The sequence below is a fragment of the Lissotriton vulgaris genome, chromosome 5, assembly GCF_964263255.1.
Source record: "Lissotriton vulgaris chromosome 5, aLisVul1.2, whole genome shotgun sequence".
Lineage (NCBI taxonomy): Eukaryota > Metazoa > Chordata > Amphibia > Caudata > Salamandridae > Lissotriton > Lissotriton vulgaris.
The window spans coordinates 1,610,149,422-1,610,167,426 of record NC_141693.1 but is presented as its reverse complement, the minus strand read 5'-3'; the positions used below and the strand labels follow the sequence as shown (position 1 = coordinate 1,610,167,426).

Genomic DNA, 18,005 nt, shown 5'->3' with positions numbered 1-18,005 from the left:
GGCAATCAGCAGAGCCCTGAGTTACCCACAGCCTTCAGGGCAGTAGCGCAGGTCACTCACAGGGGTCGCTTGGCTGCAGTTAATAAGGGTCTTCTCACAACACGACCCGGTTCACAATCTGGTCATAAAGTCTCTGGTCACGCTTTATGGATGACGTGACAGTGGGGTTTGGTCAGATTGAAAGGGGGCACTTCCCAATAACGCGACCGCCGGCCCACAGGTCGATCTGGTCACCTCTGGTGCGCAATCCTCCTTCCCAAGTTGCCTCTCTCCTCACCGGTCACTCCTGAGACTACTACAAAATGGCTGCTGGTCACTGGCCTTTTATAGGGTGGCCTGAGACCTGCAGAAGTCACTGGATGCTTCTAGAAAATTCCTCATGTTAGCCTATGGGCCTGTTCTCCAGTAGTGTCCGTTATGGCAGTTGGTGGACACCATTTTAGGTTTCTGGGTGTCCCTAGATTTTCAAGGGGCTTAACTAGGCCTCACAGGTTATGAGGGAAAAATGGCGTCATCACCAAGGAACACCTAGCCCCCTGACAGCACTGAAAAATCCTGGTGGACATATATAAAAAAAAATAAAAACAGAAACTCTGGGAGGCTAAGGGGGACAAAAATAAATAATGTTGGTTAGAGTATCCCCAGATGCAGATAGGTCTAACACTGGTCCTTTGTCTATTTCTGTTGGACCACGTCAATTGAAAGCACCCCTGATTTTGACCACTGGTTGTAATGAAAATCTGCTTGGTTTAGACGTGTTAAAACGCCTGTATGCGACTTTGTATTGTTCTCCGGCAGGAGTACAGCTTACATTAGGTAAGAGAATCATCTCCCCGATGTATTTGTCAATGGATGCGCTCCCACTGGAGCTGCGTTCTCTCCCTGATACTCTTTGGGCGACTGGTCCTAACGATGTTGGTCTTTTAGAAATTCCACCATATGTAGTCACTTTGAAAGCAAATGTCAAATTTCCACGAATCCCACAATACAAGATCTCTAGTGAAGGTGAACGTGCGCTTTTATTGATCGTGCAAGATTTGATCAAGAAAGACGTAATAGAGGAAACTAGAGGAAATGTCTGTAACAGTCCTGTATTGCCTATTTTAAAACGCACAGATCCTTCAAAGCCTCCAGTCTATAGGTTTGTAATCGATTTCAGAGAGGTTAACAAAATTGTGATTCCACAGTTTCCTGTGGTTCCAGATATTACTGCATTGTTAACGTTGATTCCTGCTACAGCCACATGGTTCTCAGTTATCGACTTGAAGAATGCCTTTTTCAGCATTCCGATAGCCGAGGAAAGCAGAGATATTTTCGGCTTCTCTTTAGGAGGCCGAAGCTTCAGGTTTAAACGTGCTCCACAAGGCTATTGTGAAAGCCCATCCATTTACAGTCAGGCATTAAAAAGTCAGTTAGATTCCTTTGTACTTCCTTCTGGTTCTGCTTTAGTGCAATATGTCGATGATCTTCTAGTGGCTGCCGATGACAAGGAAACTTGCAAAGCAGCTACAATTTCCTTACTGCATCATTTGTCTAATTTAAATCACAAGGTGTCACCTTCCAAAATGCAATACTGTTGCCAAAAAGTGACCTACCTAGGTCATCTCTTGTCAAAGGAGGGAAGAAGGTTGACCCCAGAGAGAATAAAAGCAATTACGCAGATGAATGTTCCTAGTACACAGAGAGAAGTGCGTGCCTTTTTAGGTATTACTTCATACTGTAGGCAATGGATCCCAAATTTTTCTCTTTTGGCAAAACCATTGGTGGCCTTGACTGGAAAAGGTGTTCCGAGTCCAGTGCCATGGTCTGCCGAATGCCAGCAAAGTTTCTCTGAGTTACGAAATGCATTGTGTTCAGCTCCTGTATTGGGTACACCCGACTACAGTAAACCTTTTACTCTCTATGTCCACGAGAGGGAAGGTTGCGCGTTGAGTGTTCTGACGCAACGATTTGGTGATAAACAACGCCCTTGTGCGTATTTTTCATCAACATTAGATCCGGTAGCCAGAGCGTTGCCTAGTTGCTTGAGAGCTACAGCAGCAGCTGCAGCATCCATTCGACAATCTGCTGGTTTGGTCATGAACAACATGCTAGTGGTCATGGTTCCTCACGCCGTGGACACACTCATGAACCGAACCAAGACACAACACCTTACCAGCGCTAGATTATCAGGCTATGAGCTGACATTGCTAGCAAGTCATATTCAGATTAAAAGATGCAATGTATTGAATCCAGCAACATTGTTGCCGACTAGTCAGGAGTCGAGTGATTCTGAGCCTCACGACTGTTGTTTCAGAACCGAGGAAGAGACAAAGGGACGGATTGATCTCAAAGACACTCCATTATCAGAACCAGATGGCACGTTGTATGTTGACGGGTCTTGTTTTAAATTGGAGAATGGTGATGTAACAGCTGCCTACGCAGTAACGACTTTGAGTACGATTGTGGAGACTGCAAGAGTGAGTCAGAATTCTGCCCAAGCTGCAGAATTAATTGCATTGACAAGAGCGTGTGTTTTAGCTAAGGGAAAGAGAGTGAATGTGGTCACAGATAGTCAGTACGCGTTCGGCGTTGCCCATAGTTTTGGCCGTTTGTGGAAGGAAAGAGGTTTCATTACGTCCCATGGGACTAAGATCCAACATGGTCAGCTAGTCAATGACCTGTTGGAATCTCTAACCTTGCCGACTGAAGTTGCGATTGTGAAGTGCAGTGCTCATCGAGCAATCACGGATGATGTTGGGCGTGGAAATGCTTTTGCTGATGAGACCGCTAAACAGACAGCTAGAAATACGATGAGTAGAATGTATGTTGCAACGTCTGCAAGATGGATTACTGAATCAGGAATGTGTGAGGATACAGTGGAAAGTGTGAAAGCAATTCAGGAAGAAGCGACTGAAGAGGAAAAGCTTGCATGGAAAGAGAACATGGGTAAGTTGGACTCGAATGGGTGTTGGATTGATTTGTCGGAACAGCAGCGGTGGATGTTGCCTGATGCGTATGTGCTTGCGGTGGTAACGATGGCACATGGAGCAGCGCACATCAGTTCTAAAGGGATTTGTAAGATGTTGGCTCCAGTCTGGAAGAATGATGGAATTAGTAAGTGTGCAGAAAGAGTGGTGAGAAATTGCATGATATGCCTGATGCATAATCCTGGCAAGGGAATCCCCACACCCGCTGGTCACTTCGCTCCTCCTTCTTGCCCCTTCGAAGTAATTCAGTTAGACTTCATTCACATGGATCAAAGCATATCCACTGAAAGACAATACTGCCCTGTCCACTGCCAAAATCCTTCTAAAAGAATATTTCCCCAGATATGGTATGCCACGGATTGTATGGTCAGATAACGGAAGTGAATTCGTAGGGAAAGTTATGCAGAGTGTGCGTGCAGGTTTAAATATTAAACAAAAATTTCACAGTGCGAATCACCCCCAGTCTGCTGGATTAGTTGAAGGCTACAATGGCACCCTCAAGCTGAAGCTGGCCAAGATACAAGCCTCCACGGGCTTGTCCTGGCCAGACGCACTACCTTTGGCCTTGTTATCCACAAGAGCGAATGTACATTCTCGAGTAGGGCTTAGCCCTTATGAGATTGTGTTCGGTCGACCTGCAAACGTTTGGGGGGTACCTAGACCGAAAGAGTTTAAACAACTGGAATATCCAATGCTAATTGATTACCTTTTTGACTTGACTGCTAAATTGAGTCTCATTCACCAACAGGTTTTCGATGCATTGCCAAAGCCACCGGAAAGTCCAGGTCATCAGCTGAAACCCGGCGACCAAGTTGTCATCAGGAACTTTGGACGGACCAAAAATCTACAACCGAAGTTCGTCGGACCATTTCAAGTTCTTTTGGCGACAAGGACTGCTATACGTGTGGCTGGCAGAAAGAATTGGATCCACGCGACACATGCAAAGCGTGTTCCCCTTCCACTTCCTTATGATAACTGAGTGAGAAAAGGAATTGGTGCCTCTGAAACAGAACCAGTTCCTAGATACATTCCTTTCAGCGATGCAGAATTAATTACTGATTCACCGAACTCTGACTCCCCTTCTGAAACTGTTCCTTTGAACACTGAACATTTGTCCTCTGCATCAAACGAACACTTGCCATCTGCGGACTCGAACATTGTAACTCCTGCTGAAAACAGTCTATTTCCGGACCAAACAACGCCAGGAAAACTGAGATACAACCTCCGTTCTCATTTTAAGGACAAATAAAGCAGGAAACTGCCTATCTCTTTCATATTTCAATTTGATACATTGCCTCCAGCCAGGAAGTTTGCTAATATTTTGTATTTCTCTAAGTATATTTTGTTGTTTTAATTACCTTGCCGTCTGGGTAGCCGTAGGATAGTGGCTTTGTGCCTAGTTGAATCTGCGGGGGCCAGACACAAGGTCGGTCTTTCTGTTAGTTCTGGGAACTCCCAGGGCTGATAGAGGCATTTTCAACTACGTACATATCATCAGTGGTCGCGAGCAGTTGTAGAAGATGGAGCTTCCTGAGCTGCACCGAGGGAATGTAATTTATGTTCGCAGAAATAGACTCTACAAGATTCTTCATAACAAATGTTTTCTGATGCAATGTGCAATTACGTTTTTGATTGTTTTAATAACGTTGGTGGGTGGAATCGTCTTTGGTGTACATTTAATTTTTGCACCGATAACAAGTACAGTACCTCCCCTTGATCTTGTTTCTTCTACTGTTGCTTCTTACCATTCTTTTCACCCGTTCCCTGAACATGAGCAAGCTCGACGCTCAGAATTCATAAATAACACTTTTTGTACAACTCTTGCATCAACACCAACTGGTAGTTAACACAACAGACTGTTGGGTATGTGGATTGATACCACACACTATGGATAAAGGCATTCCCTATCTGGTCTTGCCTTTTAGCTATAATGGATCATTTCAGGCCTTTCAGGCTATATTTGTCTATGCCCTTGAGACCTATCCCCCGCGTCCACCACGTTCCGCTAAATATAACTCGGCTAATAAAGCTCTAGTCAAGGGAATCATTGACATGATTAAAGCCGTCAATAACACCCCATCTTATCCTAGGGATGAACTACGAGTATATCTGAGTTGAAATTCTACAGAGTATCGCATTAGTTTGGGTGAAAGCAAGCGTAAGAGCTCCACTCCAGTTTGGGTCGTGCCTCACCGAGGTCAAGTCTGTTTGCAAGGTAATGGGAGAAATCCAAGAGCTCGGCTAGGGAAGAGTGACTGCGTTGAGACTTACGTGTATCCGTCTAACTCTTCCCCTGCCTTTCTCACTGCTAAGGGTACCTACTTCATCTGTCTGGATAGGGCATATACATGGTTGCCTGCTGACTTTTCAGGTTCATGCTATATTGCTCTACTATTGCCTCCGACGTACACTGCTTCCCCAGATTATCACAAGACCAGAGTAGCAAGAGGTGTTTTCAGCAAAGAAGATACCGCTGGTCAGGAAGCCGGAGACTTTTTCAAAGGTTTCCTTCCGTTTTGGGGGCCTATGGCCAATAGTAGAAATGTACGTCAGCTAACACGCGTAGTTGAATCTACTATTACAGAAACTGCTGGTGCCCTTAGTAACTTAACAGCTGAGCTCCAGGCGGATCGTCTCATGATGTTACAGAATCGTATGGTTCTTGACGTAATACTTGCAGATCGAGGTGGGGTATGCAGAATGATCCAATCGAGCTGCTGTGTTTTTATCCCCAATAATGCTCCGACAGTATATGAAGCGATCTCCAAGCTACACAAGATTTCCGACTCTATTCACGTAGACAAGGGAAATTGGTCCTTAATGGAATGGCTCTGGACTCTAATATCAGCGTGGGGATGGAAGGTTCTGATGGTCATTGGTATTATCCTAGTATTCCTATTCTCGTGCTGCCTTATTATCCAATGTGGTTCCGCTTTATGTAGCCTCTGTGCTGCAACCTGTTTTAGAAAACCACCTGTGTTTGGAGACAAGGTACGAGAAAGGATGATGATGCAACAACATATCACTGACCTAATGAACATTGAGATAGACTCTGACATAGACTGAGTAATTGCCTATGTAAGGGCAAAAGGAGGGTCTGAGGTTCCGTGACGATTTGAACCCGTGTTTTCAACATTGTCGTAAACTCATAATTTTGGTACCAATGAACCGCAAATGATCCATTTAGCATATCCTGGTGTTTTCGCTATGTTACGAGCAAGAGCACTCCTGTTATAACCACATTTCTGATACACCGATGGCATTCATTTTAGATCATGGCATCCATCTTGTTTCCTTGCCCTCACATAGACACGCAGTGACCTCTGATCAACCCATTTCGCTTAAGGACACGTAAGCTTTAGCCGGCGATTCACCTTGCTAGTGACACGTGCACTTTAGAACAGAAACGCTGTGGCCGCATGACTCGGCAAAAGCTGCCTCCCCAGCCTGAGGCCAGTCCTGCTATACTGGTTCTCGTGTTCGTTGGCCTGATCATGATTAGGCGGCCGAAGCTGGTAGCCTTGCCCATTTACAACCCACAAACATCTCTTATCCTGCTTTTCTATCTTCTGCACCTGGCTCTGCTCCTTTCCTTCTGGGCCTTTATTAGGGGGAGGTAACGAAATTTACGATGAGGCGGTCCGGCTCTTGAATGAAAAGTTGACATGGGATTATGATGGAACAGTGGGAACCCCTCGTTCGTAATGTTTTGACATCAGATATTGTTGACGATTCTTGTGTAACGCCAAATATTTATTGTTTAGGACATAAAGGTTTAGAAACATACCAACATGTGAAGAATTTTGCCCCTAGCTAAAAATTCTGTATTTAAGGAGCAACCCACTTGGTACAAATCGAACAGGCTCCTAGAATCTGCCCGGGTGTAGTTTCTGTGACTTCTGTGTCCCTGCAGTAATAAACCTTTGGTCTTTGACGCCACCATCGAGAAGCCTGTGTTTCTGTTTATTTGTGCACCGAGACAGGTAGAACTCAGGGGTCTTTGGGTGTTGTCCCTGACACCTCTGGACAGTACCAAAAAGTCCAGAACTCCAATGTGCAAAGCGAATGATTTATTATATATGCACAAGAGAGCGCCGGGAACACGTCCGGACGGCACGGCTAGCGGCATAGGATGCGCCTCCAAAATGGCCACTGCGATCTACGTCATTGCGTATCCCGCGATGACTAGAGCGCGACGCTACAGTATTGTGTTCACACCATACTATTGGGCTACATGAACATTAGGTGTAAAGTCATTCAATGAAGATGGGGAAGGGGTGTCTGCAACAATTTGTGAGTTACTTGGCCTTTTGTAGCTCACTGCGATTTTCATTGATCAGATCTCATTGTAGAAAAGGTTGAAGACCCCTGCATTAGCGTCATTAGCTTCAAAGAAACACTAAAGAAGGCCTCCCAAAATGTCGCTACAGCAAAAAAAAAAAAGGCTCCAAGAGAAGTTGAAGTGGGTGCCATCTTGGAATGGGATGGGCGTCCACAGAATAACAGATTCCGTATAAAGTGCAAAGGAGCATATTTTCGTGTGTAAAGCGTTTGAAATAAACGAACCGTGGCACATGCGACAATACATACAATATTGTATTTGGATACTCTAATAATAAAAGGCGTATGAAATTAAAAAGGAAACTTCGGAAACATCAGCAGAAATTATCTAACTTAGGAAGCCCATATTCATGGCATACAGGCATCTCAGGCTGAGGTTTTTATGCCCGCCTTATTCAAATTCCATAAGCAACATGATGGATCCATGCTTTCAAACGCGCTAATTGTTCCTTTCGACCCTTGGCGTGAATGCCTCGTTTAGTGGCATTCGTTATACCCTTTTTCGAGCCTCTTCGGGAAATGTTTCCAGTTGGGCTTGTTTTGGTAGGACGAATGTTTTTGTTTTGGGCTTCTTTTGAAGGTGAGTTGTGCTCGTTTTATATTCAGATCTGGCCAGCGCTGGCCTTAATTACGGGACTGGAGACGTCCGTTTAAAGCGTGGTAATGGACCACAGATTCCAATCTCAGATAGCGGACTATGGAGGGAAATTCTGGAAATCTGGCCACCCGCGCAATCCTCTATCAGAACCAGCCACTGACTGATGGATCTACTTCTCGATTGGCCAAGAATCGATTTGGCGGTCGGGAATCGATTAGCCGAAAGGACCCCGTATTAGATTCACCGATTGATTCAAAAATAGACCTAATAATAATTTCACTGTGGACCCAAGAATCTACTCGCTGATTGATCCTCGGATCGACTTACCACTGATCGACCCAAGAGATACTCGCAAATCGACCAAACGAGCATTTAATTTCAGTGGGCAATATCAGGACGAATGCTCGATTAAACCACCATACATGTGAGTACGAAGTAATGCGCTCGCAGCCTTTTAGCGCCCCAGACCACCTGCTAAAACATTCTCTTTGTGTCTGACCCATTGTCTCGAGCCCGGTGTCAGACCCCCCTTATTGTGTCACTTCGTCACCCCTCCCCTTTTTTTGCCTCTCTTTTCGTTTTGTTCTCTTTGCCTAGCCATCCTAATATCTGTACCCCACCCCTATCTAATTTGCACCCTTCATCTTCTCCCTTATCCAATTTGTCTCCCTCCTATGTCTATCTTCGTTACCGTTACTTTCTTTCTGCCCATCTATGATCCCTTAACTAGTATTTTTCTCTCTACTTGTGCCCACTCGTCTATTTCCTTCTCGGTCTAAGGCTTATTGACTGTCTGTCTCTACCTCTGGATGTGATCTGCTTGAAACCTAGCAAAGCCTTTAAGGCAGTTGCACACACGAATTCTGAAAATACTATTTAAGTAACCTGAATCTGATATTGGTTCTGTGGAATAACCGGGCGAGGAACCAGCAAACGGTGCTAGTGAATGCAGTAATTGTAGGAAAAGATTAGCAGATAACTCCTAACAATGGGGCAAAGCATTCCTGTGAGGGCGTTTCGTCTACAATGTATTGTAATTTAGAAAGTTAGTACAATTGAGGCGATCCAGGACTAAAACTTACATAATGCAATGGTTTGGTAAATCTAAGTCTTGGTGTCCCTGATGACATGGTGTCATCTGGTAACCATTTTTCAGGAAAAGGAGTGACGCGACGCGTGGAGTGCCCGCGATTCATTGGAAGTATTTTACTGAATTATGGGAAATTTGGTGGTCGGGGGTAAGAGAGGGGGAGTGTAAGGCGAGAGGTGGGTCTGGGAAATGATAAGGTTATTTTTTATAGTGCATCTCCTTTAGGGTGCTCCACTTGGAGTGATTTATCAAGCTATTAAGGCCATAATGTAAATATTGTGCCCAATTCTGGGGGCCGCATCTGGCTATTGGTCACTTGCATTTACATCTTAAGTGTTTTCTTCAACCACATAGTCAACGCCTAGAGAATGGTCTAGATATGGAGGTAGTGCATGGGTTATAGTGCTCAGTTCTGCAGTCTTCCTTTGACAATTGTGTTTAGCACTGGGGTCAACGCATGTAGCATGCCTACTGTATCTGGAGGCCTTATTTTTTATACAGTATTATATCGTATTTAAGGCTGAATCTGCAGTATTGCATTTAATCACGGTGGGTATATCTTCATATTTTGCCCAATTTTGGAGGCATTTCTTTAACTATAGCATCTTGTTGCGGATTCAGAGTATTCGTTCCAGAGACCACAACCATGTCCTATTTGTTCAAGGCTGGGACAAGTGAGTATATGCGATTTGTGACAGGTTTGGCGAAATGCACGAGGTTCTTCTGAGCGATGCTTTAAATCTTCCACATTGTGCTTACACTTTTGTTTACAAGAGTGCGAGGTGAAAGTATAGTTTTTTAAAGTGTCTTTCTATTAGCCTTCATGGTATCCTGAGGGGCAGGATTCTGTCTCCTTGGTCAGTCCTAAAACAGTGTTGAAAGTGTGGTGTTAGGGTACATAGATTACTGATTTCTGTCTCGTTTAGAAAAAGATCAGAGCCGAGTACTTTAGCTACCTGCAGGATACTAATGTTGAAGAGGAAGAGGCCAGTAAAATGGGCTATTCCTTTGGTTCTGCAGAATGTTCGCAAGATGTTGGAGTCAGAATGGGTTTGAAGAGTTACCGTTTGTAAAGAACGTTCTGGGATTATTCAAATAAACTAATTGTTGGTATCAAATATAATGTAACAAAAAAAGAAAATAATTGAAATATGACCATCTGTTCATATGTATGTTTATTTGCCCCGATGGCTGATTCACAAAAGTAATATATTATTGTGTCCGTCGGACTCTTCTAGTCATAGGAAGATAAGGTGTTTGTTGGTTGTCCAAAAATATGTGATACCCAGAACCATCAACTGCGGCATATAATGATTTTTTGGTGTAGCAATTGTAAGAACATCCAATTTTACACAAATTATGTGTAACACTTACTGACAAAGGCTTTCAGCCATCCGTCGTCATCCATTGGTCTGTTGTTGGCATCATATACATTTTTCTTCCACCCAGTACAGCATGGAGCACTGGGTCACTCCACCATTTACTAACGTCACTGTAAGATACAGCATTCTTCTCTTCCACAAAGAGCACACCAACTCATAAAGTTGTTCCCTTCAGGACCCAGGGCTACTATGGCCATGTATGCCGTTTGAGACGGCAAACATATTCTTTGCTTTTATCAATTTCTGGAGTTTTTAGTGTGACGACTGTAGTAAATGATGTCCAGAGACAGTAGATGATTTCTGCAGGTTTCTTTATTCAAAGTAGGAGACAGCGTAAGAGCAGACCACCCACAGCAGCAGCAACCGGTAAACTGCCACAGAGTGGAACACACAGAGAGAAGGCAGAGTAGAACATGGAATATAGAATAGAAGAAGTAAGCATTCCCAAGAAGACTAGAAAGGCAACCCACAAAGAACTAACAATGTACTACACATCTTCTTCCTTTCTGTTGTTTGAGAAACTAAAAAAAAACAAATGAATAAATGAAACTTAACAAATAAAATCTTGCAGGTAAGTAGGAGGCCGCCGAGGCCTAAGAGGACGTGCAGAAAGAGAAGAACTTTGGACAGGGACAGGACCCTGCAACAGAGCAGGAGCATCACCCCCACCAGAAACATTGACTTCATCTTGTGCATGAGAATCAAGGGACGCACCATTTGAAACTAAGTGACCATCAGTGTCATTGGCCAACAAGTAACCACTAGTAGCAGAGTCATCAGAACAAGGAGTGGAAGAAACAGAAGCATCAGAGTGCAAGGGAGACAAAGAGGAAGGACCCTTTTGTCTCTTATAAAGGGCAACTCTCCTGAAGTTCCAGCATTCGCCATTATTAAGGATGACACAATGGATGAGCACCTTCTTGACCTTAAATGGACCCTTGAACTTGGACAAACCTTTTTGTAACCTTCCCAATTTGATCTTGACCAAATCTCCCACGAGAAAAGGAGAAGAAGAAATGATATTGAGGGAAGATTCAGCAACATCAGTACGGAGATCATCTGGAAAATTACCCTGAGCCTGCAGAGTAACGACATCTCTCATCCAGGACGGAAATAATTTCAAACCAGGATCACGTCCTCTCATCAACTGAAATGGAGACAAATCTGCACCAGCCAAAGGGGTGGTACGATATGCCCATAGCATTTCATTCACCATCTTCCTGACAATATGACCACCACTGCACGCCATCTGTATGATACCCTTGACAACTTTGTTGGCTCTTTCGCAAACAGCATTGCCCTGGGGGTTATACAAAGAAGTACGGCGATGGGAGACACCACACTCCATCAAGAAGGTCTGCATGTCCTTGGAGATGAGTTGTGGACCATTATCTGTAATTAAAACAGAAGGCAAACCCTCATCCTTGAAGAGATTTCCCAAAAACCTGATAGAGTTAGAAGCAGTAATATCATTGGTAAAATGAACAACCAACCACTTGGTGAAGACATCAACAACAACAATGGCAAATCTGTCATTTTCCCCTAACTCACCCATAGGGCCAATGAAGTCAAGGGCAATGGTGTGCCAGGGCAAGTTTGGAGAAGGAATGTGTGCATCATCAGGCAGCTTAGGACCAGTTTTCAACCGCTTCTCCCCTTCCCTGCAGAGAGAACAATTCTCAACCCACTCCACAACTTGGGAGTCAACACCAGGCCACCAGAAGTGATCCTTAAGACGTCTTTGGGTAAGGGTCTGGCCCATGTGCCCCTCATGTGCCAAAGCCAATAACTTGGTCCTTAACCCAAAGGGGGGTACGAATTTCTCACCTTTAAAAAGAATGTCCCCAACAATAGAAAGGTCATCTAAGACCTTAATGTAAGGCCGAACAGCAACAGGAACAGAACTCTCTCGTCTAGGCCCCAACCTTATAAGTTTGATGACCTCTTGAAGAGTGGCATCAACAGACATTTCTCTAGACCAGTCACTGGAAGAGAAAACACCTTCACCTACAAAAACAGCATCTTCAACCGAGGCCACAGCTACATCATCCAAGTCTAGCGACACAACTGAATTGTGAGGAGAACGCCAATCCATAGACAGTCTCGAAAGACAATCGGCTTGGACATTCCTCCAACCTGGGATGTATTCCACCGAATACTGAAACTCTTGTAATTCAGCCGCCAGCTTCATAAGGCGGGCAGAACCCTTTCCCGCCCCACCAGGAGAAAGGACTTTGATCAGAGGCTTGTGGTCAGATCGCAGGGTAAACTTCATGCCCCACAAATAAGTACGGAAATATTCAACAGCCCAAGAGGCAGCCAATGCCTCCCTTTCGATAACGGAATAGTTCTTCTCCGTATCAGTAAGGGTCCTGGAGGCAAAAGCGATGGTGACTTCTGATCCCCCACTCAATTGAGACAGCATAGCCCCTAGACCATGTGCACTAGCATCAACAGTGACAATAGACCTATTATGTACATCAAAGGGAGATAACATTTTGGCATCACAAATTTCATTTTTGATGTTTACAAAACATTTTTCTTGTTCAGGTCCCCAAGTAAAACCTACACCCCGTTTAAGCAAACATCTTATACACACAGTCTTATCAGAATAATTCTGTACAAACTTAGAGTAATACTCTATCAATCCCATAAAGGAACGTAGCTGGTCTTTGTCAGAAGGTGAGGGTGCAGAACGAATAGCCTCACACAAGTTCCTTTTGGGTTTTATGCCAGAGGAAGTGATGGTGTAGCCCAAATAGTCTACTTCACACACACCAAACAAACATTTGTCCTTGCGTAAAGTTAGACCAGCATCAGATAACTTCTCAAGGACAACACTGAGAGTGAAATTGTGCTGGGATTCAGTAAGACCATAAATCAGGATGTCGTCCTGAAAGTAGACTACCTTGGGCACACCTTCGAAGATACCTGACACCATGCGTTGAAAAACGCTAGCTGCTGACTTGAGGCCAAACGGCAGACGAGTAAACTGAAAGGTACCCCACGGAGTGATGAAAGCTGTTAGGGATTTAGAGTCCTTATGTAAGTCAATTTGATGGTATGCACTCCTGAGGTCCAATTTTGAGAATTTTTTTGCCCCATTGAGAGTGGTAACTAGCTCAGATATATTAGGTAGCGGGAAGGTGTCAGCAACAACACAGTGGTTGAGAGACCTGAGGTCGACACAGAAACGGAGCTTGCCGTCAGACTTCTTGGTGACGACAATGGGCGAAACCCAAGGGGAGGCTTCAACAGGTTCAATGACCCCAGAACTCAACATGTCATCAAGAAGACCCTTGACCTCATCCCTAATGATGATAGGAATGCGTCTCACCTTGTGTTGAACGGGGACAGAGTTAGGTTTGATTATTATCTTATGTGAATAGCCCTTGAGCCGACCCAAACTCTCACCAAAAACATTTTTAAATCTGGAGAGTAAAGAGAACAACTCAGAGTCCTCCACAACCATGACCTGAGGATCGGCTCGGGGATTCACAACAATGCAAAGGTCATACTGGTGTATCCAACCGAGGATAGCAGGACCAGATTCTGAGACATATACTTTCCCAAAAATTTGTCTAGTTGAAAACACAATGTTAGCCTCAAAATACCCAAGGATGTTCAGTGGTTCACCCTGATACCCACCAGGAGAAATATCTGTAGGAAAAAGAGGACCCATACCCCACAAATCAACAAAGAGGGAGTTGGGAATAATGGTGTAACGCGAACCAGTGTCCACCATCAAGTAAACATTTTTATCATTAATGAAGAAAAGAGCCTTAGGTCTATTTCTGCGTTTGTGGTCCTCATGTTGAAGATCACAGTCATTACCAACCACCAAAATCTTGTCAGTGTCATCCTTACCCACTGAGATGTCACTAACACATGAAACAGAAGGACGAGCTCTACTTCTGCAAACACGAGCATAATGCCCCAATTTACCACATTTCATGCATTCCTGCTTAGCTGCAAAACAAAACTTAGAATCAGAAGAATGTGCAAGACTACCACATCTAAGACATTGCTTAGAAGAAAGGGGCTTAACAGTGCTATTACTCTTAACATTAACAGTTTTTTTGTTGAACTTTCTCTGTTTAAGAAGAGCAACTTCGTCTTGGTCATCATCTTCCTGACTTGGAAACGTATACGAATGACAAGACACCTCACCAACGTCACTTGAAGTAGCTCTCTTTTCCAACTCTTTCATACACCCCTGGGACTGTTCAACAACCTTTGCCAAATCAATTGCCGTTTGCAGATTGGGATTCTTCGCTGCCCAAAGACGTTCCTGGATTTTTTTGTTATTGCATTGTACGATAAGCTGATCCCTGATCAGCTCATCAGTCATGTTGCCAAATTTGCATTTCACTGACATTTCGCGCAGTCTAGAAACAAAGTCGTCTATGTTCTCACCAGCTTTTTGACTTTTGGTGTAAAATTTATACCTGTTCATGACAAGGTTCTCCTCCTTGGCATACCTGACCTCAAGACGAGACACAGCCTCCTTATACTCATCCAATGGGGCTTGTGCACCAGCTAAAAGGACTTGCGGCAAGAACCTGAAGACGCGTTGTCCCTCCTTGCCAAGAGAACCCAAAAGAAGTGCTTTCTTGCGTTTGGCTGAAAACTCTTGAGCATCCAACGCATCAAGGTAGTTCTCAAACATGGGAAACCAGTCTTCCCATGATATGCTGGGCTGGCCAGGCGAAGAAAGAAAACTGGGCGGTAGAACAACAGAGCCAGACTGAAAGGATGGCTGCTCAGACATATTTAAGTTGTGGTGAGAAGCACAGGATGTTATTAATGTTATTAATTGCGGAAATGACACAACAACAGAAAAAGAAAAAAAAACGGAAATGTTTCAATAAATAAATAAAGAGTTAATTAAGGCAACGTATTCCAGGAAAAAGGCTACAAACAGCAATAAAATTGAAGGTTTACTTGTCATGAATGCGCACAAGACGAGCGCATCGTCGTTGCGTTGCTGGAGTTGAATCCGTAACCATGGAAACCCAAAATGGCTCCCAGCGTGAGGACGTAGACACGCAAACGCGCTGGTTGTCTGAGAGACGCGGCGCGTTAGAGTGAGGCACGCAGAGGAAGAGGAGCGCAAACAGACGTCATCGGCAGAATCGCTGACTCCCTCGAAGATTCTAATGCGTCATCAGTATTGAAGGGACGCCGCAGGAGCAGGAGACAGCCAGAAGGGAGACGGCAGGAGGACTAAGTGAAGAGAACGGAGAAAGAAGCAGGTAAAAACTTGCCGGTTCCGTTGTGATGTCCAATGTGAAGCCGTCGGATCTTCTTAGGCAGGATGTGCAAGCGTAGACGGGGATTCAGCTCAAATCGGTCTGCTCTTAGTCTCTCAAGTCACGAGGTGATGGAAAACTGCAGGGGTTCAGGAAACGTCGCCAAAATACTGTAGTAAATGATGTCCAGAGACAGTAGATGATTTCTGCAGGTTTCTTTATTCAAAGTAGGAGACAGCGTAAGAGCAGACCACCCACGGCAGCAGCAACCAGTAAACTGCCACAGAGTGGAACACACAGAGAGAAGGCAGAGTAGAACATGGAATATAGAATAGAAGAAGTAAGCATTCCCAAGAAGACTAGAAAGGCAACCCACAAAGAACTAACAATGTACTACAACGATGGCCTGCAAGCTTCTGAAACAAGAACGTTTTGAAAAACGTAACAAAGCAAGCATTGACAAAGCCAAAAGGCTGGCATCCAAATCCTTTTCTGTTGCTTTGGCCGGGCGTTTATTGTGTACCAACTTTGTTTCAGTTCACATAGTAAAATCTAATGAATAAAAAATGGGTATGATATAAACCTATGTATTTCTAAAGTGTGCCCAAGATACTGAGTTTAGGAATATTGGTGATTTGTACAACTCTGAGTTTGGATTTACCCATACTATCCTTTGATTCCGAAGGCTTTTGCTAAATGTGTTTTTTCTTGCGGAGTGGCTTACATCTGCAAGCCAAAAATGGAGAGAAATTATTATTGTTAATGTAATTTATAAGGCGCAACAGCTACCCAAAAAGGGTTTCCCGGCGTCAACAAGAACATATATCAGCTTAACGATTATTGGTTAAAAGGCCAATTTTTTTAAGGATTTGCGGAATTGGACAAACACAATTTCATTCGAAATTGATAAAGGGAGGGAGTTCCATAAGGAGGGACCAAGACCAGCGAATGATCGACTGCCCATCCGAGATAGTCTGACTAAGGGCACAGAAAATTTCTCTTGAGTGAATGAGCGAAGGCAACAGGAAGGCACAAAGGGATAAACCAAGGTCTACAGATACTGGGGGCCCACACCTGTTTTGATTTTGAACATATAGCTCAGGGCTTTGAATTTAATTCGGTTCTCCACCCTGAGCCATTGAAGCTCATGCCAGAAACCGAGATAGCTCTAGGAACCTGGCATAGCAATCTTGCGGCAGAGTTCTGAACCATCTGCAGCCTACTAGTCACCTCAATTCAATTGATAACGGTTCTGTGAGGGAAAGTTCCAGGATCTGTGGGGGGGGGAGCAAAACAATTCCTAATACACAGAGTTCCCACACTTTTCCAATTAAAAACGGTACCCCACTTGCATGGTTGCGCCTAATGCCTGCAACAGGAACAAATAAAACCTGGGACCATGACATTTCCCATGGTCCCTGGTTAGGAACATCTAGTGGGATACAAACAAGTTACACTATCCTGGATTTGCTTGGTTCTCTATGTTTCAGAAATGTCCAGCGTTCTTTGGGTTTTCTGGCCTCCACCTGATCCAGAGCCCAAATAATGCAACCATTTATCATGGTGAGCAAGAGGAAATTTGGGTTTACCGCCGCTCTACTGCCTCATCTGTCAAAACTGTGCCGAAAAGAACCCAAAGAATACAGATTTCGTCCTGCTGGCAATGGCGATCGGGATGTTCCATGCCCAAGGGGTGGGGGCAGACAGATTGTTGGGGCTTTAGGAGTTTGGGGTGGGGGTAGGGGGTTTCTGATGCCAGAATGTGCCACCACAGCCCATTATATAAAAAAAAATATATATATTTGACATGGTTTGCTGAGTGCATATCTCGCCCAAATAAAGGTTATCCTGGTGCTGAAGTGGGAAACTGAGCTGACTGGAGTGTGAAGAAGGACAATGAATCAGAAGGTTTGAGATTTCTTTTGGATTTTTTGAAACAAGCTTGAAGAAAGGTTTGAGGAAACTTGTTCAACTGCTTTGCAACCTGGGCCTCCGCATTTGAGACGGATATGAGGAAAGTGTGCTAGACAAAGGGAGGAGCACAGACGGGTCCTTGAGTTGTTGAGGAATGAAAGTATGATTTTGCGATAGATAGTACCAGCTTTGTGGAGGGGCTTTAACTTGTGGCAAAAGAGTTTAGAAACTGCACATTTTTATCTACCTGCAGCCTGTGGAAATTCCAGAGCTGGTGTGAGAGGTATGAGTGAAAATATTAAGTGTCAATCTGGCAGTTACATTCTATACAGCTTGAAGCCTCTTCATCAGATGTTCAGAAAAGCTGACATAAAGTGCATTCCCGCAGTCCGTTCTGCTGGTATGAGCATGAATGTTGGTTTTACGAATGTGAATAGGTAGTCAGGAGCACGTTTTGCA

The 18,005-nt window shown here is 44.2% G+C and overlaps 1 protein-coding gene across 1 annotated transcript in view; it reads left to right on the top strand.

Moving 5' to 3' along the window:
* The first annotated feature begins 7,903 nt into the window (after window positions 1-7,903).
* Window positions 7,904-18,005, top strand: part of HOMEZ (homeobox and leucine zipper encoding) — a 43,892-nt gene continuing 33,790 nt past the window's right edge. The window contains exon 1 of the mRNA XM_086923758.1: window positions 7,904-8,332. The gene's annotated coding sequence lies outside the window, so the exon portion shown is untranslated. The remainder of the gene's footprint in view (window positions 8,333-18,005) is intronic.